General features: G+C 36.5%; 1 protein-coding gene across 1 annotated transcript in view; it reads left to right on the top strand.

Moving 5' to 3' along the window:
• The first annotated feature begins 6,199 nt into the window (after positions 1-6,199).
• TSPAN8 (tetraspanin 8) overlaps positions 6,200-21,575 on the top strand; it is a 254,741-nt gene continuing 239,365 nt past the window's right edge. Inside the window, exon 1 of the mRNA XM_054663409.2 lies at positions 6,200-6,775. The gene's annotated coding sequence lies outside the window, so the exon portion shown is untranslated. The remainder of the gene's footprint in view (positions 6,776-21,575) is intronic.

Genomic DNA, 21,575 nt, shown 5'->3' with positions numbered 1-21,575 from the left:
AGTGGGAGGTGACATATGCAAAGAACCAGGAAATATAGTAGAAAATTATAACAATGGAAAAATATATTCCGAGTTCCAACTTACCAGTTTATAGACTTTTGGAACCTAAAACTATGGTAAGCTCAAGGTCTCCTGTGAACATTTATTTATTTTTGCCTATTTACCTATTATAAGCTCTTTGATAGTGATATAATAGGAATTTTTATGTAATGAGATAACTTATTTTTAAATTTCACTCCTATGATACAGAGGCTATAGTTTCTATAGTGAAATCGACATGAAATTGAGTGAAATTGACATGAAATCCATAAGAGGTTGGTCAATGTTGTCTATTGCTTTGTAGTAACTGAGGGTCTCTGAATTAGCTCTGTCTACTTTCTCCTACAGGTAATTTATATTTTAAACCATTTTTAATATTGAACATTTAAAGCATGGTAATATGGTTTTATTGTTTTTTATTTTAGAATTTTTCTTAAATTTTATGCTGTAAATGCAACTTTTCAAAATTAAAATGTACAAATAAACAGGTGGTTGTTACTGTCATCCTAACTGCCTTTGCAGAATGTTCCTAAGGTTTTGATATAACAAAATCATAAAAGCAATACAAGTTCATATTTTATTGTAAAACATCCAATTTTGCTACAAAATATAAAAAGGACCTTATAATAAATATGGCATATGCATATTTCTATTAATGTTCAACCTTCACTATATTGAACTTTTAAAACCTGTTACTCAGATGATTTAATTCTATCAACCAGACAGCATTGCGAATGTTCTCTCCCCTATTCTGGATTTTCTCCCATTTTTTACTTAAGAGAAGCTTATACACTGAAACTGTAGTCTCATGTTTTTCTCCTTATTTAGTCTATTATGTAAATTAGAACTCAAATGACCTGTTAATCTTAGGTTTGACATTTACAAAAAACAAAGGTTATATTCAAAACACTTAATAATTGGGAATTTGTGGTCACCAGCCAAGCTGTCCTCAAGTCCTCCTGCTAGTTGCATGTTAGCCTTTCAGTTGCTGGATCATGGAATGGGCAATGGGTTCCAGGGGAGAAGCTGGAAAAATGGTCCTTGGGGCACTGGCAGTAACTATTTACCAGCTTGTATGGAAGGATCTTAACATCTTGACATCTCATAACAATGTATCACTGTATACCCACTGAATATAGTCCTGTCTATGAATTTAATTTCTCTTTCCTCATCTGTACAATGAGTAAAAAATAATAGTCATTATAAGCTCTACCTGGCTCGTAGAGTTCTTGAAGAGACTCAAAGAAAAAGTTTGTGAAACAATAACATGATAGTTTTGTTAGGCATTGTTGTAAATTTTGTCATGATCAGATCATATAATTCTCACAAAACCTTTTATTTTTTTTTTTTTTTTGAGACAGAGTTTCACTCTGTCGTCCAGGTTGGAGTGCAGTGGCGCAATGTCGGCTCACTGCAACCTCCGCCTACTGGGTTCAAGCGATTCTCTTGCTTCAGCCTCCTGAATAGCTGGGACTACAGGCACGTGCCACCACGCCTGGCTAATTATTTGTATTTTTAGTAGAAACTGGGTTTCACCGTGTTAGCCAGGCTGGTCTCAATCTCCTGACCTCATGATACACCTGCCTTGGCCTCCCAAAGTGCTGGGATTACAGGTGTGAGCCACTGTGCCAGGCCTCTTACAAAACCTTTTAAGATAAGTGTTATTATTCCCATTACAACAACCCTATGAGCCAACATTTATATACTGCACATTTTACTGAAGCAGAAAGTGAACTCAGTGAGATCTGATAATTTGCCTACAATTGCTTAGCTAGTTTGTTCTTAAGTAGAGATAGAATTGAAACACTGATGTTTCCTTAATATATGAATGTGAAAACTTAATCTGTAATAGTAAAAACCAGCTGCATTCGTTACTTCATAAGCAGTGGTACAGAACCTGTATATCCATAGTTCAAACCATAAATTATTTTAATCCCTTGTCAGATGGCTACTAATAGTACTGTTACACTCTATTCCCTGGGCCAAAATTTGGCAAAGAGAAATGAGAAAACCGGGAGGTAAAAGCACAATTAAAACTATTTTAAGTTGGGAAAATATGTTCAGACTTTTAGTTTAGTTTGGAGCTTAGTATTACATTGGCAAGAAATTCTGTCTCTCAAAATGAGGTTTTCAATTTCTTTATTAATAAACACACCATTAAACATCGTATTGCCTCAGTGGTAGATATGGTAAAAATGTTCAAACATCATACTTAATGGAGAAACCTTAGAAGTCTTCCCTTTAATGTCAATAACAAAAAAGAATGCCTGCTATGATCCCTTCTTTTCTACAAAGGACTGGGTGTCCTGGCCAGTGAAATATGAGAAGTAAAAGAAATAAGGGATAAAGCTATAAGGAAGGAGACAAAACTGTCAGTATGCATAGATGATTTAAGTACATAGAAAACTCAAGAGAATCAACAGACAAATGACTAAAGCTAAAAAGAGAGTTCAGTTTGCTTGCTGAGCACAAATCAGTACGTAATGATAAATAGACTTATTTTACACCAACAGCCATTAAAAAATATAATAGACAATAAGATACTGTTTACAATAGCATATATATATATATAAACTGACCTAAAATGCAAAAATTATTTTGGAAGACATTTTAAAGCATTATTAAGGGACATTAAAAAAAGACCTGATTAGGTAGAAATACCAGACTTGTGGAAGGAAGATTTAACATAAAGATATAAATTCTTCCTAAATTAAAATATAAATTTAATGTAACTAAAATAAAAAATCCAACAGAGGTGAATTGGTCACACGCAAATCCACAAATAGCTAAAACAGTTCATAAAAAGAAGAGAGAGGTTGGGAAATATCTTACTAGATATTAAGGTATATTACTAAGCTCTAGTAATTCAGTGTGATACTGACACTAAAAATGCCAAATAGACAATAGAATAGAATCTAAAATAAAATAGGATCTAAAACAAATCCATGTGTATATAAGAACTTGGTAAGTAGATCATTGAGAAAATGGTAGATTATTTAAAAAACATTATTGTGAAAATTGGCTAAACAGTTGGAGAAAATACAGGCCCCAAATTCATACCACATATAAAAATGATCCCCCATTGTAATGAAGATCTCAAAATAAAAGACAAAACTATAAAGCTATGATAAAAAATGTTAGAGAATGTCTTTGTAACAATACAGTGGGAGAGCATTTCTCAAATGAGGTAAAGCCCAGGGCATACAAAAAAAATTGGTGAAATTAAAGTCAAAAGTAAGGACTTCTGTTTTGTGTAGGACACTATAGACAGACTGGGAGAAGATATTTGGGGTGTGAACAATTAATAAAAGATTAAAATATAAAGAAATCCTACAAACCCACAATTAAAAATCCCAGGCAATCACATAGAAGAATGAGCAAAGAATATAAAGAGACAATTCAAAGAAGGAGAAAACTAAAATGACTAAAAGGCATAATGAAAAGAGTCTCAATTCAGATAATTGCAAACTAAAACTTTAACAAGAATGGCTAAATTAAAAAGTTGGATAATATCAAGTATTGTCAAGTCTGTGGGAAGCGGCAACTCTTCATCTACTGGATGGAGTATAAACTGGTGGGTGCATCCATTCTGGAGACCAGTTGGCGAGTATGTGGGGAAACTGTATATGCACAAATGCATGGATCCAGCAGTTCTAAAGCTGGGCATATCCCCTAGAGAAAATATTGCACGGGGGAACAAGAAGACATAGATGAGAATAAACCTTTCTGTACTGTTTGTGATAGAATTTTCTAAACTTATTGACCATTAACTTCTTTTACCCTTATAACATCTAATTGGATTGGTATTCTGTGACACACATGTTGGGAAACAGTGATTTAAAAGAATAACTTTTAAATTTAAGGACATGGCTAGGTAGGATGCCAATGCATCCAAGTGCCTTCATGTATCACTATCAAAAGGAGCTTATTGGCATAATATGACCTATTTAGTATGAAATATTGTGCTCTTAATAAAAGTACTCAAGACTTGTGCTGCATTTAAACTATGGAAAGATATCAAACAAACTGAGACTTAAAAAAATAGAAATGGAGTGTTTGTGAAACCATTTTTGTATACGTCATTTAACATTGTGTTAAGCAGGATCTTAGTTAATATACCTCTACAAATCAAGATTATGGCCGGGCATGGTGGTACATGCCTGTAGTTCCAGCTACTTGGGAGGCTGAGGTAAGAGGATCACTTAAAGCCAGGAGTTTGAGACCAGCCTGGGCAACATGGTGAGATCCTGTATTAAAAAAAAAAAAAGATGATGAACCAATTACTTATTAGTAGTATTTCTGGAAATGAGATTGCCTGTGATGTTTACTTTTTTCTTTACACTTTTCTGTATCATGTAATTATTTAAAAACTAGTCTTTATTAATTTTTTTTTTTTTAGACAGAGTTTCACTCTGTTGCATAGGCTGGAGTGCAGTGGTGAGATCTTGGCTCTCTGCAACCTCCACCTCCCAGGTTTAAGCGATTCTCCTGCCTCAGCCTCCCGAGTAGCTGGGACTTACAGGTGTGTGCCACCACACCCGGATAATTTTTATTTTTTAGTAGGGATGGGGTTTCACCATGTTGGCTAGGCTGGTCTCGAACTCCTGACCTCAGGTAATCCATCCGCCTTGGCCTCCCAAAGTGCTGGGATTACAGGCGTGAGCCACCACACCTGGCCATATTTACTAATTTTTAATCAGAAACATAATAAAACTATTTTCCTTTTGAAAATAAATTAAATATGAATTTATCAATGTCAAGAATGAAATAGTAACTATTTTCATATTCCATATAAGTTGAGAAATGCATTACACTTTTAATTCTTTCTTCTCTTACTTTTGAGTTTTTGTCAAAAGAATCTGGAGTTTTAGTTCTGAAATATCGTTAACACATTTTGTTAGAATCCTATATATTTTAAGACCTATGTTTTACATTTGAACAGTTTTATTGTAAAATTAATTACAATTAGGCAGCACATTGTTTTACTACATTAATTGCCGTTTGGGGATTTATTTCTAGTGTCTTTAAAAAACACCAATTTGTATTTTCTTTCATAGTTTTTTGAATTTACTGGACTCATTTGGGTAGTTCTCACTTGGAGTATCTCAGGTGTTCACTGTCAGATAAAGGCTGAGGCTGGAGTCATTGAAGGCTCCATTGGGCTAGAGGTCTGAGGTGCTCCATGCTCCTCTATGTGTCCTCTTCCTCAGAAGAACCACTTGCCCTTTCTTAAGCACAACTCACAGCTCCAACGGAAGCAAAACAGAAGCTACCTGGCCAATTAAGGGGTATGTCTAGTCTGAGCATAGCTTTATGTTTGCAGGGTGGCATTGGCCAAAGCAGTCACAGCTTCAACCCAGATTCAAGAGGATGGAATAGACTTTTCATGGAAGAGTAGCAAGGCTGCATGACTGAAGAGCTTGTGGGAGGGGAGGTAATGTTGCAGCTACATTTGGAAACCTGTCACAGTTGTTCGCTCATTTTTGTTGTTGTTGTTGTTATGCTTTTTGTATCTGCTGGTTCAAATCTCAGATGGATATGCTACCCAAAACAGAATGGTACTGGTATAAAAATAGATACATAGATCAATGGAACACAATAGAGAACTCAGAAGTAAAGCTATCTACTTACACCAAGTCACCTTCAACAAAGTCAACAAAAAAAATGCAACAGGGAAAGTGTGTCCGGAATTGGTGGGTTCTTGGTCTCACTGACTTCAAGAATGAAGTCGCGGACCCTCGCGGTGAGTGTTACAGTTCTTAAAGGCGGCAGTTCGGAGTTTGTTCCTTCTGGCGGGTTCGTGGTCTCGCTGGCTCAGGAGTGAAGCTGCAGACATTCGCGGTGATTGTTACAGCTCTTAAGGCGGCGCGTCTGGAGTTGTTCGTTCCTCCCGGTGGGTTTGTGGTCTTGCTGGCTTCAGGAGTGAAGCTGCAGACCTTCGTGGTGAGTGTTACAACTCATAAAGGCAGTGTGGACCCAAAGAGTGAGCAACAGCAAGATTTATTGCAAAGAGCGAAAGAACAAACCTCCCAGGGTGTGGAAGGAGACCTCGCCAGGTTGGCACTGCGGGAGCGGGCAGCCTGCTTTTATTTTCTTATCTGGCCCCACCCACATCCTGCTGATTGGTCCATTTTACAGAGAGCCGATTGGTCTGGAGGGTGGAGAGGGGGAGGCTCATGGCGGGCTACAGGTCCTGAGACTTGATCCGCAGGGAGGCAGCTAAGGCCCTGCGAGAAATCGAGCGCAGCGCCGGTGGGCCGGCACTGCTGGGGGACTCGGCCCACCCTCCGCAGCTGCTGGCCCAGGTGCTAAGCCCCTCACTGCCTGGGCCGGCCGCTCCGAGTGCGGTGTCCGCCAAGCCCACGCACACCCGGAACTCCAGCTGGCCCGCAAGCGCCGGGCGCAGCCCCGGTTCCCGCTTGTGCCTCTCCCTGCGCACCTCCCCGGAAGCCGAGGGAGCCGGCTCCGGCCTCGGCCAGCCCGGAGAAGGGCTCCCAGGGTGCAGCGGCGGGCTGAAGGGCTCCTCAAGCGCCGCCAGAATGGGCGCCAAGGCCGAGGAGGCAACGAGAGCGAGCGAGGGCTGCGAGCGCTGCCAGTATGCTGTCACCTCTCAAAAGGACACCCTGTTCAATAAGTTGTGCTCGGAAAACCAGATAGTCATATGGAGAAGAATGAAACTGGACCCCATCTCTCACCATATACAAAAATTAACTCAAGATCAATCAAAGGCGTAAACGTAAGACCCGAAATTATAAAAATTTTGATTGAAGTACTTCTTATAGTAATTATTTTACAGAAGTAACATACTTCCTGAATCTTTAGCAGATCTTTTTGCCCTTAGATGTGAGTGATAATTTGAATGAATACAGAATCCCTGGATCACAATCTTTGTTTCTAAAAGCATTTAGAGTTGTAGAGGTGACCTCTGTTTCGGAACATTTTTCTGTTTGCATATTATATTCTCTCTTCCCATCATACTCACCCCACTTTCTCTTCTATTTTAGATATATGTAGTTTTCCCAAAGCCTTCAAATTCAACAATTTCAGCGGTAAATGTCTGGGTTTGGGTTTTCCTTCTACATGAATTTGGCCTGGTACTGATTCAGTTGGGTTGAAAAAATAAGACTTCTCAGCTAAAAGGAAAATCTATTCTATAATTTCTTTCTTTCTTTCTTTCTTTCTTTCTTTCTTTCTTTCTTTCTTTCTTTCTTTCTTTCTTTCTTTCTTTCCTTTCTTTCTTTCTTTCTTTCTTTTCTTTCTTTTTTTTTTTTTCAGACCGAGTCTTGCTCTGTCTCCCAGGCTCGAGTGCAGTGGCGCGATCTCGGCTCACTGCAAGCTCCACCTCCCGGGTTCACGCCATTCTCCTGCCTCAGCCTCCGGAGTAGCTGGGACTACAGGTGCCCACCACCACGCCCGGCTAATTTTTTTGTATTTTTAGTAGAGACAAGGTTTCACCGTGTTAGCCAGGATGGTCTCGATCTCCTGAGCCCGTGATCTGCTCGTCTCGGCCTCCTAAAGCACTGGGATTAGAGGCGTGAGCCACCGCACCTGACCTATTCTATAATTTCTAATAATTATTGCTTTATCTTTATATGCTCTATTTCTATATTGAGCTTCTACCGTAAGTTAATTATATTTCTTAAATGTGTTCTTCATAGCTCCTGTTTTTTTTTGCATTTTTCAACAAGTACACTGATTCAATAGTAACCCAGTATAAAATTTGATGTCTCTATAGTAATAAAGATTTTGATATAAAATAATATTTATGGTACGTTAGATTATTCTTCTTTTATAGTTTCAGTGTGTTTTCAATTCTTGCTAAGAATACAGATAAGAGATTCTGTAATCCCTTTTCCCGTTTACTTCAGTAAGTCTGTTTGAAGGGAGATTTTTATCTAGTGCTTCAGATTGATCCCTATCTTTTTTCATAAGTCTTTTCATAAATTCAGTGACTTTGCCTGTGAATTTTCACACCGAGGATACAGGGGTTGATGTCTATCTAGCATTTGGAATGATCAATTTTACAGATTATGTGGGTTGTCATTCAAGTCTTTTAGAGCCAAACAACAGAAAAATAAAACATTTGTTTGTTATCTTTGCCAGTTGAAAGGCTAGTGGGCTGAGGGAAGTAGGTGTAGCTCTTTCTTTCCTTCAGATCTTGGCTCAAGTGCTATTTTTTCAAGAGGCTTTCTTTGATCTTTGTATCTAAACTGACCTACCCCAACTTTTCTCTATTTTAAGAGTTGGCAAACTATGGCCCACAGGCCTAAATCTGGTCCATTGTCCTTTTTTTTTTTAATAATGTATTATTGAATCACAGCCACACCCATTCACTTATGTGTTGCCTCTAGTTGCTTTTTTTGCTTTACAACAGCAGAGTTGAGTAGTTTGCAATAGAGTCCATATGGCCCAAAAAACCTGAACTATTTTCTGTGTACCTCTGTGCAGGAAAAAATTTGCTGACCTCTGCTCTATCTCGTCATCCCATTTGTTCCCTTAATGCCGCATATCACACATTGTAATTATCTACTACATTTCTTTGGTTATTTCTTATTACAACCTCACAAAGATGGAAGCTTCATGAGGTCCAGTACTTAATCTATCTGGGTCACTACTGTATCCCTAGTACCCAGCACGGTGTCTGGAATATAATAGACACTTAATAAATGTTTGCTGAATAAATACATGAATTAAATAAATGTTAAAATGTTATTCTATTCATTTCACTGGGACTCTGGGAGCAGGATGGGGTGAATTAAACGTATTTTGGTTCAGTTAACATTTTAATGAATTAGTTAATTGTGGTAAGAACCGTTAGCATGAGATCTACTCTCTTAACACATTTTTAAGTGCATAATGCAGTGTTAACCGTAGGTATAATGTTATAGAGCAGATCGCTAGAACTTATTCATCTCTCATTACTAAAACTTTATTCCCGTTGAACAGCAGCTCCCTGTTTCCCCGTCTTCCTAGTCCCAGGCACCCACAGTTCTACTCTCTATTTCTGTGAGTTTGACTATTTTAGATCCCTCAGATACGTGGAATCATGCAGTACTTGTTCTTATGTGACTGACTTATTTCACTTCAGTTAATATGTTATATTGGAAGAAGGTAACAGGAATATTTAGGATATGAGCCAAAACAGAAGAGTTAGAGAGGAAAGTTGAGGTGAAATTCCCTGGGAGATATGAGGAAACCAGTAGAGTGGTGTCTTAAAACCAAGGGCAGAAGGATTTCAAGGGCAGGGTGTGAGGAATTTTGTCAGATGTTTTAGAGAGATAACAAATTTTGAAAGTTCTGACAAGTGTCCCCTGGATTTAGCCATGAAGAGATTATTGTGACATTAGTAAAGGATCTTTCAGTGGGGTGGATGGGGCTGTGTTAGTTCCCTAGAGATACCATAACAAAGTACTACATATATAGTGGCTTAAAACAACAGAAAGTTATTCTCTCACAGTACTGGAGGCCAGAAGTCCAGAATCGAGGTATCAGCAGGACCATGCTCTCTGCTTTAGGGTAGGTGCCACCCTTGCCTCTCTCCTGGTTTCTGGTATCTGCTAGCAATCTGTGATGTTTCTTGTCTTACAAATGCATCACTGCAATCTGAGCCTCCATTGCCACATAGCATTCTCTCTGTGTGTGTGTGTCTCTGTGTCCCTTCTCTGTGTCACATGGCATTCTTTTAAGGACAAAAGTTATTTGATTTAGGGTCCATTCTTATCTAGTATAGCCTCATCTTAACATGATTACATTGGCAAAGACACTATTTCCAAATAAGGTCACGTTCACAGGTATGAGGGGTTAGGACTTCAACATATCTTTTTTAGGGGGACACAGTTCAACCCACAATAGGGGCATACATCAGATTTCAACAGGCTTAGGAGCAAATGCAGCAAGAAGGTGAAGACAGTGAGAGTAAAGTCTTCATAAAACCTGGCGGAAAAGGGGAAAGAAGCAGAGCAGTAGCTAGAGACGCAGGATTTAGAAAGATGGTTGATCAGATTAAAGAAAGACCTAATAGAGAGGTGGAATTAGAAGACAGAGGGAAAAGGAAATGTGAACAGAAAGAAGAACATGAGAAAGCAGGAGAGGACTGTGGCAGAGACTGTTACTTGTTCACTAATGTTCATTCTTCCACTCACCACTTCTCTTAATATTTAGCTGGGCTTACCATTTTCTATAACAGAGAATGCATTATTTTGTCTCCCCTGCAGCTAGCTAGGCCTTGGGATTAGATTCTAGTCAATGGGAGGAACGTAGATGCATTTGTGTGGACTGGAATGCACACATGTTGGCTGTAACTTCAGTAGTAATCTTAAACCATGGGGTAGAAGCCATATGTTCAGATTAGTGGAGACCCAAGTCAGAAGAAGTCATACCTCTGATCGTTGTAGAGTCATCATACTAGCCCTGATTTAATTATGTAGAATCCTAATTTTTGCAAAAAAGAAACAAATTTCTATCCTGTTTAAGCCACTACCATTTTGTGTTTTCTTTCACTTGCAGTTTAACATAATTATGACTGAAACATAGGTAGATGTCAGGACATAGGACATGGTGTGGAAGTTTCAATTTAGGTGGAAGATAACCTTATTCAGTGAGGCAGGAGGGAATAATGAAGTTATGGTTGCAGCTACAAATGTACTGATAAGTAGATAGTGGGAAGTTTAGAGAGTTGTTTTAAGGCACTGACTTTTAAAAGTAGGGTTAGTTGTTGAGAATAACAGAAGAGGTTTTAGTGGAGCATGTTTGAGGTGAGTCGTGAAGATTTAACAAAAATTATTGTGAGGCATGAGAGAGAGTGAGCTGAAAATAAGCGTTTGGGATTGGCATTTTGGTTAGAGACAATACAATTGTAATGGTCAAGTAAATACATCCTATGGTGCTCTATGGGATGGAAGAACATTCTCAGTTCTTAGAGGCATCCATTAATCCATTATTAGACTTCTGCATTAATGGAATAAAGAAGGGAAAAGGGAGTTTTGCAGCAATACTTTAGCCATATTTTATTAGACCTTTCTTATGTGATAGATGGGCTATGTGAATGTGCCAATATGCAGTAACACAGACTTCACTCCCACTGTAAAAGAAGCTAGTTTGGAAAGTTTGATCCTTGAAGACAGCTCTTAAACACAATGGTCATGTATGGAAAGGTTGGTGGATACCATTTCTGAACACGTTGAGAAGTCAAAAAATTCCCTAACATTTCAGAGGTTACACCGTAATTGGCATCTTTAAGAAAAAAGGCGGTAATTTTAATTGGGCCGCTAACTCTTCACTGTTGATGTTTGATTCTGCCTAGTGTTATTAGGGCTGTTATGCAATAGCACACAGAAAGGGAGTGAAGAACCTCTACTTCAAGCCTTTTTTTAAACTTAAATAAGACTTTAGTAGACTAATATTTTGTTTTGATTTTATTGCTCTGGTGAAAAAATATCATTTAGTGATAAAATGAAACTTATGAACAAATGGTGTCATAATCATAATGAAATTTGTGTCACTGGTTTAATACTTGGCAGTTTTCAAGATACATCCAGAATATATGTTATCTAATTTAATCTACAAACAACACTGTAATGTAGGTTAATTATACCTACCTAATTTCCAAATGAGAGCATTGAGGCTCAGAGGGGTTAATGATTTTTGCAGAATACCAAACAAGCAAACATTGGAATTTAATTTTGACTCCAGGGTCCAGTGAGTGCATTATGCTGTGTTCATCTTCAATATGATGATTACTTACAATAAGTAATTAATCTGGACAGCTGCACCGTGAAGTAGGGGAGGTTTTCATTTTCCATGAAGGTTCTCCAAGTGTCTGAGACTTTTTCAAATTATTATTTAAAACTTCAATTTGTGGTTTGTGGTTGTTAGTTCAAGATAACATATCCACCTAAAATGGAGCTTCTCTTCTCTTGCATTTGCTCAATTTTTTAATGCCTATAAATCTTAAACTCTTGAGGATTGTCTTTGGAGGCACTGTTGAGTGAATAAAATATATCACGTTCCCGTTGGCCTCTAGAGGTCACAAATGCAACAGAATCTTCCTCTCTTCTCTTCAAGAGTGTTTTAGACAGCCCACAAACCACTATGGTTTTGATGGGTGTGTGTGGTCACCATAATTCTTATGATTCTAATGATTACATTATAAAAATAAGGTTGCTTATGAATATGTCCAGAACATTACTTTCTTCACCAGAATTTTCAGAGTATCCATAGCCTTGGATAACAGAAAAAGGCAGTATGAAGATGTTTTTGTAATCTCTGGAAACTATTCTTTAAGCCAAGTCAGGATTATTTGCTGTTGCATTTCAAAGCTGGTTAATCAGTATACCAATGATAAACTTAAAAATAGTTACTTTATAAATATAAGCAATAACTAATCTTTAACAAACATTTTGTTATGTTTTTGTGTATAAAAATAAGAGGGAAAAGTATTGTTACTTTGCTATCTATGTGAAATAGTTCAAATTTACAATTTTCATTGGTTAAAATATTATGAAAATATTTTAAGAAGTAGTAAATTTGTGGTTAGGAGTACTTTGATTTTTAAAAAATATTTAGATCTATGGCATTTTCTTAATAAAAATCCCTACCACTTATTGGTCATTTATAACCCACCAGGCATCATGCTAAGCACTCTCTAAACATATTATCCCATTTATTTTCGCAACAACTGTATGCAGACTTTTAAAAGTTTGGGCTTTTTATTTATTTTTTCTTAGTAGTGTTTCTAACTCTTTCATATATATATATATACACACACACATACACACACACACACACACATATATATATATATAGAGAAAGAGAGAGAGAGATCTGGAGACAATAAGCATAGCCATTTCAAATTCGAGTGACTATTTTAAATGAAAATATAGTCATATGTTATTTAACTATAGAGACATGTTCTGAGAAATGTGTTATTAGGTGATTTTGTCATTGTGCAAACATCAGAGAGTCAATCCTAGATGGCACAGCCTACTACACACCTAGGCTATATGGTATAACCTGTTGCTCCTAGTCTACAAACCAATACAGCATGTTACTGTACTAAATACCATAGACAATTGTAACACAGTAGTAATTATTTATGAGCTACACATATCTAAACATAGACATGATACAGTAAAAACCAGGTATAAAAGGTAAAAAATGGTACATCTGTATAGGGCACTTATCATGAATGGAGCTTGTAGGACTGGAAGTTGCTCTGGGTGAGTCTATGAGTGAGTGGTGAGTGAATGAGAGGGCCTAGGGCATTACTGTACACTACTGTAGACTTCATAAACACTGTACACTTAGAATACACTAAATTTGTAAATATTTTTTCTTAAATAATAAATTAATCTTAGCTTACTATAACTTTTCTACTTTATAAACTTAATTTTAAAAAATTTTGACTATTTCATAATAAAATAGCTTAAAAGGCAAACACATTGGACAGTTGAACAAAAATATTTTCTTTCACATACTTATTCTATAAGTATTTTTCCACTAAAATTTTTTTTTTTAATTTTCTACTTTTAAAACTTTTTTGTGTTAAAAATGAAGACACAAACACACACATTAGCTAAGGCCTACATGGGGTCTGGATAATCAATTTCACTGTCTTCCACCTCCACATCTTGTCCCACTGGAAGATCTTCAGAGACAGTAACAGGCATGGAGTTGTCATCTCCTAGGAAAACATATGCTTTCTCCTGAAATGCCTCCTGAAGGACCTGCCTGAGGCTGTTTTACAGGTAACTTTAAAAAATATATATGGCCAGGTGCGGTGGCTCACACCTGTAATTCTAGCACTTTGGGAGGTCCAGGTGGGTGGATCATGAGGTCAGGAGATCAAGACCAGCCTGGCCAATATGGTGAAACCCCATCTGTACTAAAAATACAAAAAAATTAGCTGGACATGGTGATGCGAGCCTGTAGTCCCAGCTACTCAGGAGGCTGAGGCAGGAGAATCGCTTGATCCTGGGAGGTGGAGGTTGCAGTGAGTCGAGATCATGCCACTGCACTCCAGCCTGGGAAACAGAGCGAGACTCCATCTAAAAAAAAAATACATATATATATATATATATATATATGTCTATATATACATGCACACACACACACACATATATATACACATATATATGTAGAAGGAGTACTCTCTAAAACAATATTGTCATGTATTAAATACATAAACCAGTAACATAATTATTTATTATCATTATTAAGTATTGTGTACAGTACATAATTGTATGTGTCATACTTTTATACAACTGGCAGGCCAGTAGGTTTGTTTACAACAGCATCACCACAAATACATGAGTAATGCATTGTGCTACAACATTATAACAGCTATGATGTCACCAGGCAATTGGAATTTTTCAGCTGTATTATAATCTTATGGTAATCTTATGGGACCACCACCATATATGCAGCCTGTCATTGACCTAAATGTCATTATGCTGTCCATGACTGTATTTAAAATGAAAATATATGTCAATCAAATATGTTCACAATCACGTTCACAGCGATAAACACTTAAAAGAATTTCAGGTCTTTTTTTCTTACGTTTGTTGGCCACATAAACGTCGTCTTTTGAAAAGTGTCTTTTCATATCTTTCATACACTTTTTGATGGGGGTGTTTCTTTTTTTTCTTGTACATTTGTTTAAGCTCCTTGTAGATTCTGGATTTTAGCCCTTTGTCAGGTGGATAGACTGCAAAAACTTTCTCCGATTCTGTAGGTTGCCTGTTAGTTTCTTTTGCTGTGCTGAAGCTCTTTAGTTTAATTAGATCCCATTTGTCAATTTTTGCTTATGTTGCAATTGCTTTTGGTGTTTTAGTCATGAAGTCTTTGCCCATGCCCATGTCCTGAATGGTGTTCCCTAGGTTTTCTTCTAGGGTTTTTATGGTTTAGGTCTTTATCAAAACCACAATGAGATACCATCTCATGCCAGTTAGAATGGCGATCATTAAAAAGTCAGGAAACAACAGATGCTGGAGAGGATGTGGAGAAATAGGAACACTTTTACACTTTTGGTGGGAGTGTAAATTAGTTCAACAGTTTTGGAAGACAGTGTGTCAATTCCTCAAGGATCTAGAACTAGAAATACCATTTGACCCAGCAATCCCATTACTGAGTATATACCCAAAGGATTATAAATTATTCTACTGTAAAGACACATGCACAAGTATGTTTATTGCAGCACTATTCACAATTGTAAAGACTTGGAACCAACGCAAATGCCCATCAATGATAGACTGGATAAAGAAAATGTGGCACATACACACCATGGAATACTATGCATCCATAAAAAAGAATGAGTTCATGTCCTTTGCAGGGACATGGATGAAACTGGAAACCATCATTCTCAGCAAACTAACACAAGAACAGAAAACCAAAGACCACATGTTCTCACTCATAAGTGGGGGTTGAACAGTGAGAACATATGGGCACAGGGAGGGGAACATCACACACTGGGGCCTGTTGGGGAGTGGGGGGCTAGGGGAGGGATAACATTAGGAGAAATACCTAATGTAGATGACGGGTTGATGGGTGCAGCAAACCACCATGGCACATGTATACCTATGTAATGAACCTGCACGTCCCACACGTGTATGCCAGGAACTTAAAGTATAATAAAAAGAAAAAAGAAAAGAATTCCAGGTCAACACAGGCAGTTAATAAAATGTATAGCTATTGTTGCTTATATCCTTATCCTATTTTGTGCTGAATTTGTCTTGCCTAGAGATTACTTCATAAAGCCACTTCACAATATATTGCCAACCAGGAAACAATGTTAAAAATTACTCATGGTGTCATTGCTATAGAATGAACAAAAGTTAAGATTCGATGAGATGTACAAATATTGTCAGGGGAACTGACCTGAATTTTGATTCCGGAAAGTGGGTTTGAATAACTGACAATGTACAGTTAAAATCAGAGTGTAAATAACAAGAGATGAAATAGAAGAGATGAATAGCACCACCATAGCAATGATTTTATACCAGACCCACAATAAAGCTAGGTTTGCTTTTAAACCAGCACCTTTGTTTTGTTTGGTTTGGTTTTAAAGAGTAGGTGGTCCCTAAAAGACAGTATGCCTTTGATAAGTGTTTCAAAATGTTTGATGCAGCCTCAATATTTGAATATGTGTCTCATAACGTCATGTTGTATACCTTAAATACAAACAATAAATTATTTTAAGTCTATTTCATGTTCACATAAGAGTTCAATGTGCGTGTTCCTGCCAGGTGATTTTGATTTTTTAATAAAAAATTGTCCTGATTTGCAAAATGCAGTTAAAGCCTCTAAAAAGGAGGACTAAATCTTGCCAAATATAATATCATAAAGACCCAATGATATTATCTATCTACCTTTGTCTCTTCCTTTTTCTTTTCTTTCTTTTTTTCCCTTCTTTCTTTTTTTTCCCCCTGTATACTAATTTATAAAAACAAGCTTGAAAAACAGAATAAGATCTGAATATAAACTGTATTTAAGTTCTTGGGAGTAAATAACTTTTCTTACATCTAGATGAATTTTTATATAGTCTAGAGTTATCTCATACTCAACACCCTCTAATAAAATTTATGGTCTCTCTCAAAACTTTATCATTTGCTGGTCACCTCTAGTTCCATGAAGAGTATCATCACACACTCTGTTCCCCTTCTTGGATACCTTTGAATCATGGTTTTTATCATAGATCTACTTCATAATTATTCCACATGTAGATCTAGTGTCATGTGGAATAATCTCTTTCATTCCCAGTACCAGCCTCACCCTCTGCCACCCTTGCCCCAAAAGTTTATGCTCGGCAGTGGATAGTCCATGTACTTTTATGGTTTGGGGGGTCTCAAATAAAAAATTCTGCAAGAGATGTTAAAGTATCTTCTTTTAATTATTCCCTAGAATCTCAGTTTAGATTAATTTAAAAAGTCAGCCTCTCCCTCCGGCCACCTGGGAAATCTTCTGTTGTCTTTGTTTCTTGAAGAGCAGTGTGTGTCCTGGAATAGGGTTAATGCTTCATAAATATTTGTTGAAGGACTAAATAAGCCTCCAAGTGTGTCAACTTACCCATGTGCCAAAATGGCTTCACACAAGGTGGTTTCAACTATAAAGTACCTCCAAAAAAACACAATGTAAGAATAATTTGTTTAAATTAATTACTATGAGAGATTCTAGCTTCACAAGCATGTATCTTTGTAGGAAGTCTAAGGTTTGAGAAACATTAGTGTAGACCAAGTTTTTCTAACAATCAGAGAGAGTCACCAATTATATCTACAATCAGGTTATTTTTTGATATGGTATAAAAAAAACCCATCAATTCCTCCATGTCCTTCAAAAAAAAAATCTATGCCAGGAATGATCAGATAGACATCTACCAGAGATTTGTGTTCTACCCTCCACAGTGTGGAGTTGTTGCTAGGAAGCAGTTGCCCAGCTAGCCCTCCCAGTTGTAGGTGTGACTATGTCATTAGTTGTCACCAGTGGGTAAAGGAGAAAGAGCTACTTTATGTTTAAACTAAGGAGGATAAGGAGTGGCATGCCTTTTCAACTCTATCTTTGCTCATCCACCAGTTGACATGAGGGGACTGTGGGGCTACCAATAAGTGGCAAACAAGCTGGAAAGAGCCTGTATCCCTGCATCAACACATAGAGAAAAGTCATTTTCCAACCAGGAACATGCACATTGAACTCTTATGAAATAGGCTTAAAAATGTATTGTTTGTGTTTAAGGTATAGAACATGGTGTTATGATATATATATATGATATATATGATATATATATGATATGTATATGATATATATGATATATATGATATGATATATATGATATATATGATATGATATATATGATATATATGATATATATATCGCAATGATTACTATAGTGAAACAAAGTAACATATTCATCATCTCAAATAGTTATCCAGTTTTCCCTCCTGTGGCAAGAGCAGCTATAATCTACTAATTTAGCAAAAATCCTAAATATAACATACTATTATTAACTATAGTCCTCATGTTATACACTAGATTTTTAGTTCATCCTACATATCTGCTACTTTGTATTCTTTGACCTATATCTCCCCATTTTCTCTCCCTTTATAGATCCTGGTAAACATCATTTTATTCTGTATTTCTGTATATTTGTTTTTCCCTTATATTCCACATATTAATGAGATCATGCAATATTTTTTCTTTCTGTGTCTGTCTTATTTTACTTAGCATAATGACTTCTAGGTTCATTCATTCTGTGGCAAATGGCAGGATCTCCCCTTTTTTAAAGGCTGAATGATATTTAATTACACACACACACATACATCATAGTTTCTATATCCATTCATCTGTCTCTAGAAACATAGGTTGTTTCCATATCTTGGTTATTGTAATGTTGCAGTGAACATGGCAGTAGATCTGTCTTCCTGAAATAGACTTTTATTGTGTTAGGTCACAGAATTTTTGGGGTATATTTGTTATAGCTGCTAATATTTTCCTAACTAGTACACCATCTGGTTTTTATGTATATATATTGACTCTGTAACAATATTGCATGTTCCTCACTATCTGGCAATGTATCTCATAAATTTTTGTTTCCACTATAACACTTAATATGGGGTAAGTACATTCTTTTCATTTCATAAGGATCTATGTTTATAAAATTCTGTAAATCAGGTAAGATAATTGAAAGTTGTTTTGAGGGAAGCCATCTATGAAATATCTCTTACTGCCTTCTTAACACATAGAACAGTGGTTTGGTGATAGTCATTAGATTTGATTGTTATTTTTTAATTAATAGACTTTATTTTCTGGGCCTGGCATGGTGGCTCATGCTTACATTCCCAGCACTTTGGGAGGCCAAGGCAGGCAGATCGCTTGAGCCGAGGAGTTTGAGACTAGCCTGGGCAACATGGCAAAACTCTGTCTCTGCAATCAAATCAAACCAAAAAAACACCCTCAAAGAGTTAGCTTGCTGTAGTGGAACGCTCCTGTGGTCCCAGCTACTCAGGAGTTTGAGGTGAGAGGATCACTTGGGCCCAGGAGGTTGAGGCTACAGTGAGCTGAGATTGTGCCACTGCACTTCAGCCTGGGTGACAGAGTGAGAACATGTCTTAAAAAAAAAAAAAAAAAAAAAGGACTTTATTTTCTTGAATGAGACCATGTCTCAAAAAAAAAAAAAAGGACTTTATTTTCTTGAGCACTTTTAAATTTACAGAAAAATTGAGCAGAAAGCACAAAGAATTCCCATATACCCTTTTTTTCTACCCCTTTCACCTAGAGTCTTCCCTATTATAACATCAAACATTAGTATGACATTTGTTATGACCATTGAGCTGATATTGACACATTATAAGTCCAAGCTTACATTAAGTTTCACTCTTTGTGTTGTACATTCTATGGGTTTTGAACGAATGTAAAATGATGTATATCCATCATTATAGTATCATACAGAATAGTTACACTTTCCTAAAAATTCCCTGTGCTCCACCTGTTTATCTGCCCTGTGCATGTCACTTTTAAGCAGAGCTATACTGTGTATACTAATTTTGCATCCTGTTTTTCCAATTAATATTACATAATAAGTATTTTTTAATAGTACAATTTTTTTTGCTTTTATTGTTTTTAATGAACACAATAATTGTACATACATATAGGGTACAGTGTGATATTTCGATACATATATATATGTAACGATCAAATCAGGGCAAATAGCATATCCATCACCTCAAGCATTTATCATTTCTTCATGTTGATAACATTCAAAATCTGCTCTTCTTGCTATTTGAAAATATACAATAAATTGTTTTAATTATAGTCACCCTATAGTGGTACAGAATGCTCAACTTATTCCTCTTACCTAGCTGTGCTTTTGTATATATTGACTACTTTTGGATATTTATCTCTTCCTCTCTACACTTCCCTGCCTCTAGTAGCCACTATTCCATTTTCTAATTCTGTGAGATCAACTTTTCTTAGCTTACTCATGTGAGTGAGAACGAGGTATTTATTTTTCTGTGCCTGGCGTATTTCACTTAACATAATATCCTTCAAGTTCATCCATGCTGTCGCAAATGTCAGAATTTCATTCTTTTTTATGGCTAAATAATATTTCATTGTGTGTGTGTGTGCGGGTGGCATATTCTTCATACACTCATCTGTTTGTCAGTCACTTTGATTCTGTATCTTTGCTACTGTGAATAGTGCTGCAGTAAACATGGGAGTGCAGATATCTCTTTAACATACTGATTTCCTTTCCTTTGGATATATACCCAGTAGTGGGATTGCTGGATCATATGGTAGTTCTACTTTTAGTTTTTGAGAAACCTTCATGTTGTTTTGCATAATGGGTATACTAATTAACATTCCTACTAACAGTGTATAAGAGTTCTTCTTTCTCTGTATTCTTGCCAGTGTTTGATATTTTTTGTCTTTTTGATAAGAGTCATCCAAACTGGGATGAGATGATATCTGATTTTAGTTTTGATTTGCATTTTCCTTATGATGACTGATACTGAGTATTTTTTCATATACATATTTGTCATTTGTATGTCTTCTTTTGAGAGATGTCGATTTAGCTCATCTGCCCATTAAAAAAATCAGATTATTTGATTTTTTTGTTGTTGTTGAGTTGTTTGAGTTTCTTGTGTATTCTGGTTATTAATTCTTTGTTGGATGAATAATTTGCAAATGTTTTCTGTTCAGGTTTTCTATTTCTTCCCAATTCAATAATTGTAGGTTGTATGTGTCCAGGAAGTTATCCATTTCTACTAGGTTTTCTAATTTGTTGTAGTATAGTTGTTCATAATAGTTCCTAATAATCCCTCCTATTTCTGTGGTATATGTAGAAATTTCTTTTCATTTCTGATTTTATTTATTTGGATCTTTTTTTTTCTTGGTTAGCCTAGCTAATGGTTTGCCAATTTTGTTTGTCTTCTCAGAAAAACACAACTTTTTATTTCATTGATTTTTTTGTCTCAATTTTGTTTGTTTCTGTACTGATATTTATTATTATTTTTTCTTCCATTAATTGTAGGTTTGGTTTTCTTTCTTTCTTTCTTTCTTTCTTTTTTTTTTTGCTTTTCTAGTTCCTTGAGATGCATTGTTAGGTTGCTTATTTAAAATCTGTCTAATAGAATGGTTTTGAATAATTTATAATAGAATGACAATATAAACTATTCTATTACAAAGATACAAGCAAGTTTATGTTAATTGCAGCACTATTCACAATAGCAAAGACATGGAATCAACCCAAATGCCCATCAATGATAGATTGGATAAAGAAAAATGTGGTACATGTACACCATGGAATACTATGCAGCCATAAAAAGGAATGAGTTCATGTCCTTTGCAGGGACATGGATGGAGCTGGAAGCCATTATCCTCAGCAAACTAATGCAGGAACAGAAAACCAAACACCACATGTTCTCACTTAGAAGTGGGAGCTGAACAATGAGAACACATGTACACAGGGAGGGGAACAACACCCACTGGAGTCTGTTGTGGTCGTGGGGGGAAGGAGAGCATCAGGGTAAATAGCTAATGCATATGGG

Source organism: Pan troglodytes, chromosome 10, assembly GCF_028858775.2.
Source record: "Pan troglodytes isolate AG18354 chromosome 10, NHGRI_mPanTro3-v2.0_pri, whole genome shotgun sequence".
Taxonomy (NCBI): domain Eukaryota; kingdom Metazoa; phylum Chordata; class Mammalia; order Primates; family Hominidae; genus Pan; species Pan troglodytes.
Note: the sequence above shows the minus strand (reverse complement) of the source record. Positions and strands in the feature narration are given on the sequence as shown.